This window comes from Equus asinus, chromosome 2, assembly GCF_041296235.1.
Source record: "Equus asinus isolate D_3611 breed Donkey chromosome 2, EquAss-T2T_v2, whole genome shotgun sequence".
In the NCBI taxonomy this organism is placed as follows: domain Eukaryota; kingdom Metazoa; phylum Chordata; class Mammalia; order Perissodactyla; family Equidae; genus Equus; species Equus asinus.
Genome location: NC_091791.1, coordinates 35,220,630 through 35,235,709, shown reverse-complemented (window position 1 = coordinate 35,235,709; position 15,080 = coordinate 35,220,630). Strand labels below are relative to the sequence as shown.

The 15,080-nt window shown below is 39.2% G+C and overlaps 1 pseudogene; it reads left to right on the top strand.

Moving 5' to 3' along the window:
- The first annotated feature begins 2,819 nt into the window (after positions 1-2,819).
- Positions 2,820-15,080, top strand: part of LOC106828038 (cytochrome P450 2C18-like) — a 30,729-nt pseudogene continuing 18,468 nt past the window's right edge.

Here is a 15,080-nt window from a genome sequence, read left to right as displayed (position 1 = left end):
GTGCAACTTATGAGGACAATAGGGTTTTTTATATACACAGTAACAGAGTTAGCTAAGCCTTGGGTCTCTTGGAGCCAAACTAATACCTCAGAGGGATGTGCCCCAGGGTTGGGGATTGTGTGGTGTTTTTACAGTGTACCTCATTGCCTGGAAGTTTCCTTGAGGTTGGTGGGTGACCTAGGCATCAATCTGACCCATTCTGTGACCAACTTATCCTCTCACGGGAGACTTCTTGAGGTGGTGAGAGCCCTAATGGCTCTTAATTGCTTGATCCATGCCCACCAATTTTGTGGCTTTGGCTTCCAAGATATCCCTTAGCAATAGCTTTAGCCTCATGTGCATATTAACCCATAGCAAAGTTTGTCTAAGCAGAAATTTTAATGGAGGGAATCCCTTCCAAAGTTCAAAGTACTAACATATCTACGGAGGGAATCCTCTCCTGCAGCAAAACCTACATCAGGGAGTCCCCTCCTTGAGAGAAATCTCTCCTGCAATGGTGAAAGCCACTGCACCAATCCCAAAGAAAGACACTGACCTCAGTAATGGGAGGGAGGTCTGAGCCTGAGAGGTCTCATGGTCTAAGGAATTGGTTGTTCATGGAAATGGCTGAGCACACGATGGGGCTCATGTTACCAAACCTGCTTCCAGAGGATGTTGGTCCTTCAAGATGAGAAGACTTCAGGTCCCGCTTTCTGACACTGTATGTCAACCTACAAAAACAGAAACTAGTTTAAGAAGCAAAACGTTTATTTGGGATCAAAGAATTCCAATTTGGGGAGCACAGATTCAGGTAGAAACCCAAATAGTGTTCCAATTATAGGAGATGGGCTTAAGGTTTTTATGGGAAAAAGGGAGGATGAGGTGAGTTGTATTAAAGAGGAGTCACTGGTCCTAGATAAGGTAAAGGTAGGTTTGTGCTTCAGAGATTGGCTTGAGGTTTGAGCATCAGGCAAAATGTTAGATTTGTACTTCATTCATTGGTTAGCGATCTGGCCATCAGGAAAGTCCAGTTCCATCAGTTCTTACAGACAGGATATTCTTTTTTTACTATTTTATTGAGGTAACATTGGTTTATAACACCGTGTAAGTCTCAGGCTTACATCATTGTGTTCTGGCTTCTTTATAGCCTGCATTGTATTCACTACCAAAAGTCCAATTTCCATCTATCATGCTACATATGTGCCCCTTTACCCCTTTTTCCCTCCCTCCACTCCCTTCCCCTCTGGTGACCACCAATCTGTTCTCCTTATCTATGTGTTTATCTTCCACGTATGAGTGAAAACATATGGCATTTGTCTTTCTCTGCCTGACTTATTTTGCTTAACGTAATACCCTCAAAGTCCATCTATTTTGTCTCAAATGGCATGATTTCATCTTTTTTTTTCTGGCTGAGTGGTATTCCATTGTATATATGTACCACATCTTCTTTATCCATTCATCTGTTGATGGGCACTTGAGTTGCTTCCAACTCTTGGCTATTGTGAATAATGCTGCAATAAACATAGGGGTGCATATATCATTTTGAATTAGTGTTCTCATGTTCTTCAGATAAATACCCAGAAGTGGAATAGCTGGATCATATGGTATTTCTATTTTTAACTTCTTGAGTAATCTCTATACTATTTTCCGTAGTAGCTACACCAGTTTGTACTCTGATCAGCAGAGTAGGAGGGTTCTCTTTTCTCGACATCCTCTCCAACACTTGTTATTTCTTGTCTTTTTAATCATAGCCATTCTGATGGGTGTGAGGAGATATCTCATTGTAGTTTTGACTTATATTTCCCTAATAATTAGTGATGTTGAACATCCTTTCATGGGCCTGTTGACCATCTGTATATCTTCTTTGGGAAAATGTCTTCTCCTAGCCTCTGCCAATTTTTTCATTGGGTTCTTCTTTTTGTTGTTGTTGAGTTGTATGAGCTCTTTATATATTTTAGAAATTAACCCTTTATCTGATAGATGATTTGCAAATATTTTCTCCCAGTTGGTGGGTTGTCTTTTCATTTTGCTGATGGTTTCCTTCTCTGTGCAGAAACTTTTTAGTGTGATGTAGTCCCATTTATTTGTTTTTCTTTTGTTTCCCTTGCCTGAGTAGACATGGCATTCAAAAAGGTACTGCTAAGACTGATGTCAAAGAGTGTACTTGCTATGTTTTCTTCTAGAAATTTTATGGTTGCAGGTCTTCCATTCAAGTCTTTAATTCATTTTGAGGTGATTTTCGTGTATGGCGTAAGATAATGGTCTACTTTCATTCTTTTGCACGTGGCTGTCCAGTTTTCCAAACATCATTTATGGAAGGGACTTTGCTTTCTCCATTGTATGTTCTTGGCTCCTGCAGACAGGATATTCTTGTCCTTACTGACTTCCTGGAATGTTGGTGGTTTGGTGCAGTTTGGAAGATAAAGAGAACAAGATGTACAAGGCAATTCCTGTGAAATGGCTCCTCTGGCTCTATTTTAATATGGCTCCACTCATGTCATCTTTCACAGTAGTGTTTGATAAACATTAAAGAATAAGCTTTTTTATTAATATACAAGGATTTCCCCCAAAGTCGTAAATTCTCAACTGGTCATTAATCTGAGAATCCAGAATATTGAGGAATTTTTTTAATCAAATCATTTATTTCACTGGTTCTCAACCACCTGGGATATTAAAAGAAAAGTTACCAGTAACAGAGCTCCACCCCAGACCTGTTAAACCAGAAGCTCCGGGGTGGGACACTGGAAAGAAGGAGAGCAAAAGTAAAGAACCAAAGTCTCTTCAAAAGAGAGATTAAAGTAGACCTAGCTGATTAGTCACTTTATGAGTCAAAGAGGCACATGTTGAATTAGCAGGGACTGTTATAAAAGCTTGGATTTCAGGCTCACAGTTGTCTAAGTAAGAAGAGACAATGGATCTGGTTGTGTTCCTGGGGCTCTGTCTCTCCTGTTGGTTTCTCCTTTCACTCTGGAAACAGAGCTCCAGGAAAGGGAAGCTCCCACCTGGCCCCACTCCTCTCCCTATTATTGGAAATATCCTACAGTTAGATGTTAAGGACATCAGCAAATCCTTAAGCAATGTAAGTATGTTTTATGTTCCTCCACTGGCTTGCAAAGGGTAAGTAAATTAACCTCTACTTTTAAATGAAATATATTAAAATAAGTTAAGATAAAACTATTAACATATGTCATTGTAAAGTAACTGCTCCCTGTGGACTATTGTTTTGGCCTGTCATTGTCAAGGACACTGGAATAACTAATGCATTTTGCAAGTAGAGAAACACTTAGGTCTTTATAAATGGTAGAATCAAAATAATAAAATGGCAAAAGATGAGATTGTTCCTTCCTTTCTTTGTTTCACCACCATTTGCTATGATTTTTGCCTGAAAGTAAATGATACGGGAAGTGATTTGCGAATGGAGACTTCATTTAAAAAGTCCTCTACTATATAAACAGTGCATTTTATTCAGAATAGCCATGAAAATTGAACTTCTCCGAAGAAACCAGTGATGCCTGATGTCAAGGACATAGCTTAGGATCAGGACCCTCAGGAGAGAACAAAAGAAAAAACTAATTATTTAGAAGTAGCTGGGTGGTTACAGAATCCTTTTGGATTCTGCACAAAGCTGCTCTCTGTACCCTACGAATGCTGCAGGGTGGAAGACATTGTTCTTCTGTGAGATGCTGCATCTCCTGGCCCTGCTCCTGTGATGCTCACTCTCTGAGTTAGTAATACCAGCAGATCTCAAACTGAGGTGGGCATTAGAATTTTCTGGGGTGATTCTTAAAAGTATAGATTTCTAGCGTTCATCACTACTGAGTCAGAATCCTCATGGAATGAGCTTCACAGGTGATCCTGAAGTAGTCAGCTGGGGACTAGCTCCAAAGTGGGCATTGGGGACTGATAAATTGCTTAGACATCAGGGTTCAACTAAGCAGGGTTGACATTTGGGTCTTCTATTTATCAGCTGTGATACTCTGGAAATAAATAGGAAATTATTTGAACCTCAGTCTCTTTATCTGTAAAACAGGAAAATAAAGGTGTTGACTTGATTACTTGCAATGATCTGAGTACCAATTACCTGGGCCATTGCCTAGCACATCAGAGTCCCTCTGTATGTGTCAGCTATGACAATCTCCATCATATTTACATCATGTGCCACTTAACATTTAAGTCAATGACAGACTGCATGTACCATAGTGGTCCCCTAAGATTAGAACCATATAGCCTAGATATGTAGTAGGCTAAACCATTTAGGTTTGTGTAAGAACACTCTATGATGGTCATACAACAACAAAATCACCTAACAATGCATTTCTCAGAATTTATCCCCGTCATTATGCGACACATGGCTGTATAAGATCCAGAAATGTTTGAAGTTATGTTTGGCAGAATAAAAATATCAACAATATGATGATAATTACAGTCTTAATCACGCACAAAATATAGATAAAATTGAGACTTCTTTTGCTAATATTTGCATTTCCTTTCCATTTCCCAGCTCTCAAAACTCTATGGCCCTGTGTTCACTCTGTATTTGGGCTTGAAGCCCACTGTGGTGCTGCATGGATATGAAGCAGTGAAGGAAGCCCTGATTGATCTGGGAGAGGAGTTTTCCGGAAGAGGCAGTTTCCCAGTGGCTGAAAGAGTTAATAAAGGACATGGTAGGTGTGTGTGTGTGCAGTTGTTCAGCATTGGTAATGGAAGTGGGAAGGATGGAAAACAGGAATTTAAAGATCTCCTCAGTAGAGTTTGCCCAAACCTGATGCTGGCAAATATCAGCTTCGTCCTTCTTGCCTAGGACATCCCTCCTAGTTTCTGTTTCCCCTCCTGGTAGGAATCCTTTTCAGCAATGGAAAGAGATGGAAGGAGATGCGGCGTTTCTCCCTCATGACTCTGCGGAATTTTGGGATGGGGAAGAGGAGCATTGAGGACCGAGTTCAAGAGGAAGCCCGCTGCCTTGTGGAAGAGTTGAGAAAAACCAATGGTGGGTGATTCTGTGCTGTGTATCACTGACCTTAAAGCTGACCTCTTCTCTGATAACCTCCTTGAAAGTATTTTAGGGGTGGCCAAATCTTTCATATGGGTAATGGTGACCAGCCCTCATGTGGAGGAGGGAGGGTTTGAAGCAGAGAGCCAAGGGAACTTTTATGTATCTATGCTCGTTGTGTGTGTACACTCATGATTGTGCGTACAGTGGGTATAAAAGATCATTTAATATTAGTCTTTCCTGCACAATGTTTTCAAATTAGAAATCGTGAAGAATAGTTTTAGTCATTTTTCTGAAAGAGTTAGAGAGCAATGTTTTTCCTATAGCATAAATGTGGGTTACCTATTCCAGAATATTTCATCAGGGAACACTTGTCAAGTGAACATGGTGGGGATGATCTCATCACATCCTTATGCAGCATGACATAAGTAACATGTGCTTTCACTTAATTGGCCTATATTTGTATGGTCAACTTCACTGACATATCTGAGGGTTTCTTCCAAGGCCTATGCGTACAGTTTTGTTATTTATATTTTGTTATTTATTGTTTTAATTGCTTAATTTTTTGATTGCACCCCCTAGTGCAGCTGTCCTCAACTGTGATTTTACTGTAAACTGTTTCTTTTCTTTTCTTTTTTTTTTGAGGAAGATTAGCCCTGAGCTAACTACTGCCAATCCTCCTCTTTTTGCTGAGGAAGACTGGCCCTGAGCTAACATCCGTGCCCATCTTCCTCTACTTTATATGTGGGACAGCTACCACAGCATGGCTTTTGCCAAGCGGTGGCATGTCTGCACCTGGGATCCGAACCGGCAAAGCCAGGGCCGTGAGAAGCGGAACATGCGGACACAGGGCTGTGCCACCATGCCGGCCCCCAATTTTATTTTATTTTTTTAATTGAGATTCATAGTAGTTTACATCATTGTGAAATTTCAGTTGTACATTATTTCTTGCCTGTCACCACATAAGTGTCCCCTTCACGCCCTGTGCCCACCCTCCACCCCACTTCCCCTGGTAACCACTGAACTATTTTCTTGTGCGTGTGTTTGTTTATATTCTGCACATAAGTGAAATCATACGGTGTTTGTCTTTCTCAGTCTGGCTTATTTCGCTTAGCATAATATCCTCCAGGTCCATCCATGTTGTTGCAAATGGGATGATTTTGTCTTTTTTTATGGCTGAGTAGTATTCTATTATATATATATATATATACCACATCGTTTTTATCCAATCATCGGTCGATGGGCACTTGGATTGTTTCCATGTCTTGGATATTGTGAATAGTGCTACAATGAACATAGGGGTATATATCTGTAAACAACTATTTTTAAACTATCAGCTTGAGTTATTTAATATTGCTCCCTACTTACTGTATTGTTTTATATATTTTAAGAAATATGTGCTATAGCATAATTCTGAAAATTACACAAATACCAGATAATAAAATGGTTTATTTAACCAGACTTAAACTATCATTAATAACTCTTTATCCTGCCTTCCCCATTAGTTGGCTCTGTTTTCAACTTTCCTTATATTTCTCTTCCCTTTTATTGATATCTCAATCATGTTTCCTATTTTCTCTATTTTATAGTGCTTTGACATCTTTGACCTGGGCCTTGCAGACCAGGGAGCAACTACCCCCTCCCAGGGTTAGCTAATTATTAGATAGAGCAAATACCTTGTCTGTGGGCATGGCTTTGAATTGCAAACCAACCTATCCAAAGCCCATACCCCCAGCTGTTTCCTTTATCAAACACTCACACACCAAGCCAATATTCTCCCTGCCCTAAATCAACCCAGGGCCACGTACTTGACAACTAAGGACCACCCTCACAGCCCAAAGCCCCTGAAATTATTCACACTATCCAATCTTAAATTTACTCAGCATACCTACCCTGCCTTGCTCATTCCTTTCCCATGGAAACCCCAATAAAGGCTCAGGACCATGCTTTCCCCTCATTCCTTCTGCTTCTTGACCAACCTTGGTGCTTGCCCATGTGGCCCTGTGAAGTGTGCCCCCTCCTCTTGGGCACTGTGAGTAACAAAGTATCTTTGCAATGGTTATCCTTTCCTGATCTGTTGGCCTCACCATCTGAATAAAAACAAAATCCCAAGTGCATTTTAAAACAATTGGACATTGGGTTAGAACTTTTATGGTGATTACTTACCCCCCAATGCCAGCTCTACTGATCTATGAAGTGCTTGCCACAATGAGTCTGATCTTTAGCATGGATTCCAAATTACCTTGCTTTTTAATTCTCTCTCTCAAATGAAGTGAAAGGAAGGATTAAAAAAATGAGATTTTAGCTGTGAATCACACACACACAAAGAAATCTCAAGGCCCTCCCGAATTATCCCCTACCTTCTAAAATAAAAGGTTTTCTGAAAGCTTAGTATCCTGGCGTGTTTCAGCTGAAAGGAGCTTGGCATAGAAGCAGTTAACTAGACAGATTTCCTATTATTTAATTTCCTATCATTTCTTCACAACATTTTTGATTCAAGTCACTCTTAATTACGTCTATAATGTGAATTTGGGATTTTTTTTTCATGTAAAGATTATTGATCATTTGGATATAACAATTTCATTTAAATATTGCCCACTAAAAAGGAAAAATGTTCCTCTGCTTTAATTTATCTATCTTTAAAGTGATGGAATTGACGCAAATGATGGTCCAATTAAAAAATGTATAATAACATATTGCATTCTGTTGGTGGCTATATGTAGCAATGTCCCAGAATTCCACAAGAGAGCAGGCTCTGTCCAGGTAAATTAAATGTGGGCCTGATTGGTCGGGATGGACGCTTTCCTGGAGCAGGAAATTCGTTTTATTGCAATAAAAGGACTCCATTTATCAATTTAAACTTTTTGTTTGCTTTGTCTGTGATTTCAGTTTGTAATGAAGTTTTTTAATTTTCCTTTTATTTTATGCAAACAAATCTATCTTCTTATTCGTTTGTGTTAATTTTTCTTCTGATACAACATGAGTGCCTTTTGCTTTCTTTACATTTTTTCTATCAAAAACTTGATTTTTTCCCATAATCGTTCTCTCTTTAACCTTTCCCTCTGCTGATTCTACGTGAAGTTCTTTCAACTATTCATTGTATGTAAAAGATTTTCCATGTCCCAAACTATTTTCTTCCTTCCTATATCAACGTTTAATTGTCTATAAGCTTACTAGATGGATGTGATTCTGCACTGATAAACTGTATTATTAAGTGTTTTAAAATGAAGCCTTAAAAATTTTTTCTTTTGCTCTTCAAAATAACAGGCACCTTGGGTCAGAATTGACTAAACCAAAGCAGTGATGAAATGGAGTACTTGGAAAACCACTGTTAAATAAACTAGGATGGAATGGTCAATTCACATTTAAGGGAAAGTGATATGTTGATATTAAGCATGCTGATTTTGTGTGTGTGTGTGTGCGGAAGATCGGCCCTGAGCTAACATCCATTGCCAATCTTCCTCTTTTTGCTTGAGGAAGGCTGTCACTGAGCTAACCTCTGTGCCACAATTCTTCTGCTTCGTATGTGGGATGCTGCCACAGCATGGCTTGATGAGCAGTGTGTAGGTCCGTGCCTGGGATCTGAACCTGTGAACCCCCAGCCGCCAAAGCAGAGCGTGCAAACTTAACCACTACACCACCAGGCCGGTCCCAGCATGTTGAAATTTTTGCTGATAAGGGAATTTCTAGGTAGATATTGCTTTAGAGATACTAAAATTACTTGTTATCAACAACAAAGTTTTATATGTATATGTTAATGGTATTTTATAAATCTTTCCAATTCTTTAGCTTCACCCTGTGACCCCACTTTTATCCTGGGCTGTGCTCCCTGCAATGTGATCTGCTCCATTATTTTCCAGAATCGTTTTGATTATACAGATCAGACTTTTCTTAACTTGCTGGAAAAATTTAATGAAAACCTCAGGATTATGAGCTCTCCATGGATACAGGTGAGGTAAAGTCTTCTTTTCCTGAGAAATCATGTATGCTCTTCTCTCTGACAAGTCCAACATTCTTTGTGGACAAAGCTGGGAAGTGAATGTTTGATAACTGGACATTCTGGATACTATAATGTGGCAACTCTGGAAATCAGATTCTCCCTCCTCCTTTTTTTTTTTTTTTTTTTTGCTTCTATAGCTTTTTTTGATTCTTTTTTTTTTTTTTTTTTGCCTTCTGTAGGCTGTAGCTGTTTATTTAGTGATTTTTCTAAACTGTTTTTGCAGCGTCTTTTTTTTTGTCATGTGTGGTCTCTGAAATATCTGTTCCTTTAGCTTGTGTTCAGCTGGTGTTTTGACAGAGATTTCCTTGAATGTGAGGAGCCAAAAAGAAGAGAGATAGAGAGAAAGAGATGGAGATAGAGATAGAGTGAGAAAGAAAGAAAAGAAGAGGAAGGAAAGAAGGAGGAAAGGAAGTAAGGAAGGAAGGAAGCAGGGGAGGGAGGGAGGAAGGAAGGAAGGAAGGAAGGGAGAAAGGGAGGAGAATAACTTGCAGATTGGCTCGGGGCAGGGGCACTCCTTCAACTCTTAGCCAGGCGTTTTTCCACTGTGTCTTAGTCTTCACTTGTTTCTTGCGCTGAGCCTAGGGATCAGTCAGAGGTGAAAGCTTAAAGTCTTCTCAGGTCTTTTCTTAGCCTGTATCCTGCCCTGGGCATGTACATAGCTTTCTTCATTCCTCCGTATACGTGGGTGCTTTTGAATGCCCTAAGAACTGAAGATGCTTTCTTCTCAGCTTTTCTTCCCAGGGTTTTGGTGCTCTATTGTGTGCCTTAACTTTTGCCCCATGTGGCTGTGGGTTGTTCATTCACTTTACCAGGTTTATGAGTCATGTCTGCTGCTTTCCACTCTGAGTTCTAAGTTAGATGAAACAAAGACAAGTGCATGTGTCAGTCCTTCAGGTTGCCCAAGACAGATTAGAACAGAGAAACACAATTCTTTGCAAGTGAGGTCTACTCTGGTCCCTCTGAAACCAGGAACCAGGGTTCCACACAAGAAACTGCCCTTGTTCAGACCACTGCCAAGCTGAGGAGGGAGGTGGCACAAGGACAAATAAAAAATACCACCAAGCTTTCCCACCACTTTTAAGTTCCTATTTTCTTGGTTCAGAATTCACTTGATTGCTATAAGCTTTTGTTTTATAGAGCTCTGACAAGTTGATTCGGAAGGTTCTTGCATGATTTTTTGACATTTTTATGGAAGAATGGGCTTTTGGAGCTGTCTACTGTGCCATTTTTGCTAATGTTTTCTGTGAAGTGAATGTTTGAAAGCCATCGACCTGCTCAGAGCTTAATGTTATGGAGGGAACATCTGGGAAAGATGGCCAAGCCCTTTATTTTACACACAGGAAAACAAATCCTTGAATATAGAGCTAGAATTCACGATCTTTGGCTCCTGGCCAGTCATTTTCCCACCAAACCCCAAAGCCCAGTTTCCATAAACTACTCTGGTGACAGCCCCAAATCATGGCCATAGCACTGAATGAACATCCAGTCTTTCGCTGAAAGGTTTTCATTGTCCACAGGATTGTCCTCCAATCGCAATTACTGAGCTCTTCCTCACATTCCTTGGCAAAAATATCAAAATTCAGGAAGGAAGAGAACATCTCCTTTGAGGATGGAGAATGTTTGGGACCACAGATGCTTCTAGGGAATGCTGACTAGGGTAGGGGGTGTTGGAGGCTTCAGCTGGGGTCCTAGCTGACAAGGTAATTGGGCTTGGGGTGACAAAATGATTGGTTTCTTGGTGTATGAACCATAAATGAACATGACAATTTTGCCCTGTGTGCTGAGCTGGTACATCCTGCACTCTGCCTAAATAAAATTACATGATCTTAGAGAAGTCACTTACCTGCTCTGGTGCAGAGGTGCTTTATTCACAAAATGCTGAATTGAATTTCATGGCATTTTTGCACCCCTCCCGATTATGAAATAGTGATTCTATTTCTGAGCTTGCCTGATAGTAGTAGAAATAGCAGGGAGTGGCTTTGTGCTTTATGTCGGGTTGCCCAAGCTCCCTTGCCCTCTGTCTTCATCTATAAAATGTGAATCATAGTAATTCATGCCAATCTATATTTCAAGGTTGTAGGGAAGAATTATTGTAAAAGAATGTGAGAATTGACATAAAGATGCTTTAATATTATAAGGTTGATGAATGAGTGTAGGAAATTATCATCATCTTTCATCATCGGGGCAGAGTTTTCTCCCTTAAATATCTTTATCAGCATAAAGGATTATTTTATATGTACAATATAAAATCTTCCAGAGGATAAAGACCATTTTTTATTCACCTTGGTTTTTAACCAGGGTTTGGAATATGGTATATATGTCTTCAATTTTTAATTTAATATTTTTTTAATCTTTAAGGTCTGCAATAATCTCCCTGCTCTCATTGATTATCTCCCAGGGAGTCATAACAAAATGCTTAAAAATTTTGATTATTTGAAAAGTTACGTTTTGGAGAAAACAAAAGAACACCAAGAATCCCTGGACACTGACAATCCTCGGGACTTCATTGATTGTTTCCTGATCAAAATGGAACAGGTAAAATGTTAATGACAGATTGGTTATTTGTTTGCCTGCATTTTTTTGTTCATTGATTAGTTCTGTACTTGGTAGGAATGTTTAAATGGTCAGTCAAGAAATGCTTGAGAAGTACTTTAGGTACCTATCGTGTGCATAGATCTAGACTGAACATCATGGAAGATTTAAAATTGTATTGTTAAATAACTAGAATACATGGACCCTGTTTGTTAGGTACTAATAATCTACCTGAGGGAAAAGAGAATGTACACCTCAGGTGAAATGGAAATGCAGACAAGTTGGAAAATATAACATATTGAGCCATAAAGTGAAGGTTGATGTGATTGGGTCATACAGCCTGTGGGAGAGTGAGAAGGAAGAGTTTATCCTAGGTGGGCTTCCTGCATGTCCACAGGTTTAATATATATTTTCAAATATTTGCAATAAGGAACAGAGGAGGGAATTTCAGCTAGGAAGAATGGTGTAATGAGAGGTTCAGAGGTATGTGGTGGCAAACAGATTAGATGGATGGAAGAGAGAAGCCTTAACTGAAGGTAATCAAAAATGAATTTGGACAGATATGGAGTTAGGGGTTGGTGTCTGTCAAGTAACTGTAAACCTGAAGGTTGACATGAAAGCTTTGATTTGATCAAGTGTGTGTATGAGCCACAACAAGAGTGGAATGCAAATAATTATTAGGAAAATTATCCTGGGAGTTCTGTAAGATGAACTGTATGATGAGAGTGGAGCTCAAGTACAAAGTCCTCCTTGAACTGGAGAGAGACAGAATCCAGAACATGCTGAGAAGATCTAACTTTAGAGAAGGAAATTCCTTCATCTGAGGCCACCAGTATTTTATTCAACCACTTTGTAACACTGGGCAGAAATGAAAAATCAGTTAGCAGGCTAAAATGGCAAGAAGTCAAAGATGCTGATGAAGGTGACTTTCAAAGAATTGTCCCTGGATTTGTACTGGAGTGCCCAAATCATATGTTCTAGTTGGAATGAAGTGAAGAAGATGGAATGGTTTGAAGAAACTGGAAGAGGGAAGAAACAAATTACTTTTACTCTCTGCCTACTCTGCTGCTAGGGCAATAATTTTTATCGTTCTGGGGTCCAATTGATTTGCAAATCTTATTAAAAGTATGGATGTCTTTTCAGGAGAATTCACCTATACAAGTTCTTGGGTATTTTGCACATATTTCGAGGAATTATCTCGATGTTATAAAGCTTCTCCATTAATCATGGGCTAAGCAGGGCTCTAAGTTCTCTGGTATTTCAGTTAACAGTGGGTATTTCCTAAATGCTATACTTAAAAACTGCATTGTTCCTCTGGACTTCACTATAGTATTTAGAGTCTAGTTAATTTTTTTTTAAGATTTTATTTTTCTTTTTTCTCCCCAACCCCCCCCGGTACATAGTTGTGTATTTTTAGTTGTGGGTCCTTCTAGTTGTGGCATGTGGGATGCCACCTCAGCATGGCCTGATGAGCAGTGCCCAGGATCCGAATCGGCAAAACCCTGGGCCCCCGAAGCAGAGCGCGTGAACTTAACCGCTCGGCTATGGGGGCGGCCCTCTAGTTAATTTTTTTGGTAACATCTTTATTGAGTGTAATTCACATACCATACCCTTCACATATTGTAAGTACAGTTCAATAGTTTAGTATTTTCACAGAGCTGTGCAATCACCACCACAATTTCTAAACATTTTCATCACCATGAAAAGAAACCCTTCTGTTCATTAGCAGTCACCCCCATTGCCCCCCAAACCTCCCAGTTCTAGACAATGTTAGTCTACTTTCTGTCTCTACAGATGTGCTAATCTGGACATTTCATATTAATGGCATTATGCCATATGTAGTCTTTGGTATCTAGCTTCATTCATGTAATGTGTTTTCAAGGTTCACTGATGTTGTAGCATATATCAGTACTTCATTCCTTTATATGGTTGAATGATATTCCAGTGTGGATAAATCACATTTTATATATCCATTCGTTGGTTGATGGACATTTTGGTTGTTTTTGTTTTTTGGCCACTATGAATAATGTTGCTGTGGACATTTGTGTACAGGTTTTTGTGTGGATATATGTTTTAATTAATCTCAGGTATATACTTGGTGGTGGAATTGCTGGGTCATGTGGTAGTTTAATATCGAACTTTTGGAGGAAGGATAGCTGGATCAAAGACCTAATCGTAAGAGCTAAAAATATAAAACTCTCAGAGGAGAACCTAGACGTGAAAGTGGCTGCAGCATTTTACATTCTCACCAGCAGGGTATGAGGGTTACAATTTCTCCACATCCTTCCTGATGCTTCTTATTGTCCATCTTTTTGATTCTAGCCATCCTAGTAGGTGTGAAGTGGTCTTTTATTGTGCTTTTGATTTGCATTTTCCTGATGGCTAATGATGTTTAGCTTCTTTTGTGTGCTTATTGGCCATTTCTACATTTTTTTGGATAAATGTCTATTTCAATTCTTTGCCCATTTTTGATTTTAGCTATTATTATTTTTGAATTACTGAGATGGAAGAGTTCTGGTGTATTATAGATACAATCCCTTATCAGACATACGATTTGTAGATATTTTCTCCCGTTTTGTGGGTTGTCCTTTCCCTTTCTTGGTAATGTCTTTTGAAATACAAAAGTTTTTAATTTTGTGAAATTCAATTTATTTTCTTTATGGTTTCTTGTGCTTTTGGTGTCATATCCAAGAAACTATTATCTAATCCAAACTCGCACATATTCACCCCAAATTTTCTTCTAAGAGTTTTATAGTTTTAGCTATTACATTTAGGTCTATGATTGCTTTTATTTATTTATTTATTTTACCTTTTTTTTCTTTTTGAGGAAGATTAGCCCTGAGCTAACTGCTGCCAATCCTCCTCTTTTTGCTGAGGAAGACTGGCCCTGAGCTAACATCCTCTTCCTCTCTTTATACGTGGGACCATCTTCCTCTAGTTTATACGTGGGATGCCTACCACAGCATGGCTTTTGCCAAGCGGTGTCATGTCTGCACCCAGGATCCAAACTGGTGAACCCTGGGCCTCAGAGAAGCGGAACATATGAACTTAACTGCTGCACCACGGGGCTGGCGGGCCGGCCCCCATTGTGGTTTTGATACACAGTTCCCTGATGTTTGGTGATGTTGAGTACTTTTTCATATATGTGTTGGCCATTTGTATGTCTTCTTTGGAAAAAATGTTTATTTGGGTCTTTTGCCCATTTTTTATTGGTGGTTATTATTATTTGCTATTGAGTCGTATGAGTTCCCTATATATTTTGGATATTAACCCCTTTTCAGATATATGGTTTGCAAATATTTTCTCCCATTCCATAGGTTGCCTTTTCATTAAATTGATCATTTCTTTTCCTGTGCGGAAGCTTTTTATATGATGTAGTCCCATTTGTTTATTTTTGCTCCTGTTGCCTGTGCTTTTGCTGTCATATCAAAAAATCATTACCAAGACCATGTCAAGGAGCTTTTCTCTTATATTTTCTACTGGGAGTTTTACTTTTTGAGGTTTTACATTTAAGTCTTTAATCCACTTCAAGTTACTTTTGTGAATGGTGTAAGATAAGGGTCAAATTACATTCTTTTG